We start from the raw sequence: 6,514 nt of genomic DNA on the forward strand, positions 1-6,514 counted from the left end.
CATTCTGTGGGATCACCTTTCTTTGGAATGAGTACAAATATGGATCTCTTCCAGTCAGTTGGCCAGGTAGCTGTCTTCCAAATCTCTTGGAATAGCCAAGTGAGTGCCTCCAGTGGGGCATCTGTTGAAACATCTCAATGGGTATTCTGTCAATTCTTAGAGCCTTGTTTTTTGCCAATTCCTTCAGTGTAGCTTTGAGTTCTTCCTTCTATATCATTCTTGAACATATGCCACCTCCTGAAATGGATGAGGATTGACAAATTCTTTTTGGTACAGTGACTCTGTGTATTCCTTCCATCTTCTTTTTATGCTTCCTGCATCATTCAATATTTTGCCCATAGAATCTTTCAGTATTGCAACTTGAGACTTAATTTTTTTCTGCAGTTCTTTCAGTTTGAGAAATGCCGTGCCTGTTCTTCCCTTTTGGTTTTCTAGCTCCAGGTCTTTGCACATTTCATTAAAGTAATTCACTTTGTCTGCTCTAGCTGCTCTTTGAAATTTTCTGTTCAACTCTTTTATCTTGTCATTTCTTCCATTTGCTTTAGTACTATCCACTCAATGGCAAGTTTCAGAGTCTCTCCTGACATCCATTTTGGTCTTTCTTTCTTTCTTGCCTTTTTAATGATCTCTTGCTTTCTTCATGGATGATGCTCTTGATGTCATCCCACAGTTCTTCTGGTTTTTGATCACTGGAGTTCAATGCATCAAATCTGTTCTTTAGATCATCCATAAATTCAGGAGGGATACATTCAAGGTCATATTGTGGCTCTCGTGGACTTGCTTTAATTGTCTTCAACTACAAGTTGAACTTGCATATGAGGAATTAATTGTCTGTCCCACAATCAGCTCCTGGCGTTGTTTTGGCTGAAGATATTGAGCTTTTCCATCACCCCTTGCCACAGATGTAGTCAATCTGATTCCTATGTACTCCATCTGGTGAAGTCAATGTGTATAGCTGCCGTTTGTGTTGCTGAAAAAGGTATTTAGAGTGAATAAGTCGTTGGTCTTGCAAAATTCTATCATGCGATCTCCAGTGTTACTTCTGTCACCAAGGCCAAATTTTCCAACTACCAATGATTCTTCTTTGTTTGCAACTTTTGTATTCCAGTCACCAGTGATAATTGACACATCTTATTGCATGTTTGGTCAATTTCAGATGACAGAGGTTGATAAAAATCTTCAGTTTCCTCATTATTGGCTCTTTCGTGGTTGGTGTGTAAATTTGTGGTAGTATTAGCTGGCCTTCCTTGTAGGTGTATGTATATTATCCCATCACTGATAGCACTGTACTTCAGGACAGATCTTGAAACATCCTTTGTGATGATGAATGCCATGCCATTCCTCTTCAATTTGTCATTCCCAGCATAGTATATCATATGGCTGTCTGATTGAAAATGGCCAGAACTGGTCCATTTCAACTCACTAATGCCTAGGATATCAACCTTTATGTGTTCCCTTTCATTTCTGACAACTTCCAGTTTTCCTAGATTCATACTTTGTACATTCCATGTTCCAATTATTAATGGATATTTGCAGCTGTTTCTCCTCAATTTAAATCATGCCATGTCAGCAAACGGAGGTCCTGAAAGCTTTCCTTTATCCATATCATTAAGTTTGGTTCTACTCTGATGAGGCTGCTCTTTCTGAGTCATATTTTGAGTGCCTTTTGACCTAAGGGGCTCATCCTCCTGCACTGTATTGGACAGTGTTTCCAACCTATTCATAAAGTTGCCCAGTAATGTGTCAGACAGTGTTTTTCTGCTATTCATAAGGTTTTCCCTGGCCAATTATTTGAGAAGTGGATGGCCTCTTCCTTCTTCCTAGTCTGCCTTAGTCTGTAAGCTGTGTTGAAGTCTGTGCTATCATTATCTGCAGTGATACTACATTGGAAACCCAAGGAAGGGTCACTATGAATCGGATCTGACTCTACAGCAGTGAGTTTGGTTTGGTTTTTGGTTCCATATATACTGGAAGCTGGCCACACCGTGAAGGAAACTCCCTTTCAACTGATTGACTGCTCATAGTAGGTATAATCATGGGAGTAATTACATTATATCAGTTATCATCATGGGGAATAATTACATCCTAACTGCTAAACCAGTTAGAATCATGGGCATCTCTCCAATCTTTTGCAAGCCCTTAAAAGTGATATTTTGTAGATCTGTGATTACTATGCCACAGATATCCAATATGATAGTTCTGTGTCAATTCTTATCCATTGTCTGATGTACAGTGTTACAGATTCTGAAACCAAATCTGTGTTCAGTGGGAAGAGTATTATAATTGATACTAATCTCTGCCATAGTTGCATAAGGGAAGTTTTGCAGAGTGTCAGCTTGTGACACATGTGCCACTGTTTTCCATTCCTGACTTAGGACTCATATTCTCTGGAATAGTTTTGGGAGCTTTGGACAACAGAACATCTATCTCTATCTGAAGAAGTGATGGCCCAGTTTTTTCTCTGTTGTAGCCTGGCTTCTTCCTTGACCAGGTTCTTTATTCTCCAGTTTTTAAAATCACATTTGACCCAAGTAGAATGGCTTTTCTCTTTCACTGTCATTCCCTATTAGGTGTCCCTCTCCCATTATGAAGAAACAATTTTCTTCTTACTCCTCCTTTATCTGAACTGTTTACATATTTGCACATTTTTAATCTGCCAGGTGTTGGGAATATAAAGAAAAGTAAGATACAGTCTGCTTCCAAAAGTGTGCAGGATCTTTTAAATATATCAGTATAGACATTTTTTTAATAAAATTTGGCTTTTATTAGAGCTTAAATTCTAAAGCAGTTAGTTTGTGGAAGGTTCTATGTACAGCAGGAGCCCTAACTCCATTGTGAGTCTTGACATAAGTTCAGATACCATTTGAGTTTTTTCTGATTATTAAACCACAATGTGACTATGTGTGATAATTAGAGCTGTGTGTCAACTTGGCTGGACCACAATTCTGTGTGGTTAAGCAGTTGTGATGTGGTTATTCCTATGATGGGATCAGATATGTATGTTTTGAGCAGCCAATCTGTTGAAAGAGAGTTTCCCTAGTGGTGTGGCCTGCTTCCATTATATTTATGGACATCCTGGGAAAAGAGACATTCTTCTGTGGATCGGGATTCTCTTGTGCTGCCTACAACTGTCTGTGAGTGAAAAATCCACCATTCAGCCTGGAGATCTTGGATTCACATTCGTTGGAGTCAACAGCCAGTATACTGCCTGCCAACCTTGAGGTCCTCAGCCTGCAGCTGCATGAGTTGTGAAAAGCCTCCAGCTTGACATTTGATCCAAGAACTTTGGACTTGCTAGCTTCTATAAGTGTGTGAGCCATTTTCCTAAGATAAATTTCTCTTTCTACATAAGCTTTATTGGTTTTATTTCTCTAGAGAACCCAGCCTAACACACTATGCTTAGACAAGTCAGGGACAAACCTAGGGAGGGGCAGTTTGACCTCAAAAAGAGTGTGATTGAAAGTAGATTATGCTCACATAAAGAAGTAGAAAACTTGCTTAGGTATGTCCTTAATGATTTACCAAAAATAGCCACGTTATCTAATTGAAATTAAAGGTTGAGGTCCTTATATGATCTTGTTGCCACCTGTGGCTAGGTCTCAGGAAAGCATGGTCATGAGTCATACTCTGACCATCATATACCCAGGTGGTCAAACCCCAGAACTAATCCTGTAACACATTTAAATCTTCAATTGTGTATGTATCCCAATCCTTTCCCTGCTGCTGTAGTCACTCCAGCAATAGTGATGAATTGACCTGCTACCAGTCCTGATCTTGTGATGATTTTCGTTCTACTCTATCAAATATAATGAACACTATGACTGTGACTCAGTGGACTCCACTAGGCTTCTATACTGTGTGCATTCTGATGGTTTTCCTTATCCTGGATGATTGTCCTTGTCCTGTCTAAGACTTAATAAAATGGTCTCCATAGAACATGTTCCACCACTTATTTGTCAGTTTGTCGTACAATGGTATCTTGTGTGTTGCTGTTATACTGGAAGCTGTGTCACTGGTTTTTCAAATACTAGCAGGGTCACACGTGGTGGATAGCTTTCGACCAACAGCACTTCCAGACTAAGACAGAGTAGGAAGAACATGGCAGTACACTTCTGAAAAATAATGGCCACTGAAATCCTTATGAATAGCAGTGAAACCCTGTCTGATGAGTCCCTGAGGTTGGAAGCTACTCAAAATGTGACTAGAGAAGAGATTCCTCTTCAAAGTAGAGTTGACCCTAACAGCATGGATAGAGTAAAACTTTTGGGATTTTCATTTGCTGATGTGGCATGACTCAAAGTGAGAAGAAACAGCTAGAAACATCCATTAATAATCAGAATGTGTAATGTACAAAGTATGAACTTAGGAAAATTGGAAGTTATCAGAAATGAAAAGGAATGCATAAGGATTGATATCCTATGCATTAGAGAGCATCAGTGGCCCTACTGAATCAGATAGTCATATGATCTACTATGCCAGAAATGGCGAATTGAAGAGGAATGGCATTACATTAATCATCCAAAAGAATATTTCAATATTTATCCTGAAGTATAATGCTGTATACACCTACAAGGAAGACCAGTTACTACTACTATTATTCAAATTTATGTACCAACTACTAAAGCCAAAGATGAAAATATTGAAGACTTTTTACCAAGTTCTACAGTCTGAAATAAAACAACTATACAATCAAGATGCATTGATAATTACTGGTGATTGGAATGTGAAAATTGGAAGCAAAGAAGAAACATGAATAGTTGGAAAAAAGGCCTTGGTGAGAGAAATGACACTGGAGATCTCATGACAGAATTTTCCAAGACCAATGTCTTATTCATTACAAATACCTTTTTTCAACAACATAAATGGATACTATATATGTGAACCTCACCAAATAAAATACAAGGAATCAAATTGACTACATCTGTGCAAAGAGATGATGGGGAAGCTCAATATCATCAGTCAGAACAAGACCAGGAGTCGACTGTGTAACAGACGACAAATTACTCATCCAAAACCAAACCAAATTCACTGCCATGGAGTTGATTTAGACTCTTAGCTACCCCCTTTGGGTTTCCAAGGTGGTAAATCTTTATGGAAGTAGATTTCCCCATCTTCCTTCTGTGGAGTGGTGGTAGGTTTGAACAGCCAACTTTCTGGTTAGCAGTCAAATATCTTAGGCACTACCCCACTAGGCTGTTGCAAAAGACCTCTTTAAAGTGTTAAAGAGCAAAGATGTTACTTTGAAGACCAAAGTTCCAAGCCATGCCCCAAGCCATGGTACTTTCAACAGCCTCATATGCATTTGAAAGCTGGACAGTGAATAAGGAAGACCACAGAAGAATTGATGCATTTGAATTGTGGTGTTAGGGAAGAATATTGAAAACACCATGAACTACCAGAAAAGACGTACAGCTCCTTAGAGGTGAGAATGGCCATACTTCATCTCATAAGCTTTGGTCATGTTGTCAGAAGGGACTAGTCCTTGGAGAAGGATATCATGCCTAGTGAAGTAGAGGGTCAGCGAAAAAGGGGAAGACCCTCAATGACGTGGATTGTCACAGTGGTTCCAACAGTGGATCAAGCATAGCAATGATTGTGAGGATGGCGCAGGATTGGGTAGTATTTTGTTCTTTTGTATGTAGGGTCACTATGAGTCGAAATAGCTCAATGGCAACAACAACAAAGAACATGTTTGAATCTGGGGTCTCTTTTCCTGAGCATAATTTTCTTTATTTTTCTGTAAACTTGTGTTATCTTTTCTACTGTTCCTTGTGAATCTTTGTTTCCTCTTTTTATTATGGCATTCTAATTTCAATTCCACCCTTAAATTATCATGGGAATAAATAATTTCACTGACCTATATGTTATTTGATCACAAGAATACTTCACTAATATAGATATCATTTAATAACCAGTTTAACTTCAACTATTTAGGATGTAGTTAAGATTCTAGCAACAACAACAGCAAAAAAGGATGGAAAAAGGATGTTTCACCTTCTTGATGGTATCCTTTGAAGCAAATATCAAAGTTTGATGAAGTCTGCTTTTCTATTGTTGTTGCTTATGCTTTTGGTGTCATATCTAAGACTCCATTGCCAAATCCAAGATCATCAAGATACTTCTGTGTTTTCTTTGGGGAATTTTATAGTTTTTGCTCTCACATGTGGGTCACAGCCTTGAAAACCCATTGGAGTACAGTTCTTTTAGGTACACATAGGGTCACCATGGTTTGTGTGTGTGTGTGTTGTGTTAATTCCTGCATATATCTATTAAGATCTCTGGTGGCATAGTGCCTGAGGCATTTGACAGCTGACCGGGAGCCTGGAGGTTCAGACCCACCAGCCACTCCTCAGAGAGAAGGTTGGGCAATCTACTTCTGTGGTGATGCCGCCTCGGGAACCCAAGGAGGGGTCACGTTCACTATGAGTTGGATATGACTCGACAGCAGTGGTTGTATCTATATTATATCTGCCCTTCTTTATTTAGGTTTATTTTACTGTTTTTTTTTTTTTTT

The sequence above is a fragment of the Orycteropus afer genome, unplaced genomic scaffold (assembly GCF_000298275.1).
Source record: "Orycteropus afer afer isolate SDZICR_OR568_19922 unplaced genomic scaffold, OryAfe1.0 scaffold00071, whole genome shotgun sequence".
NCBI lineage: Eukaryota > Metazoa > Chordata > Mammalia > Tubulidentata > Orycteropodidae > Orycteropus > Orycteropus afer.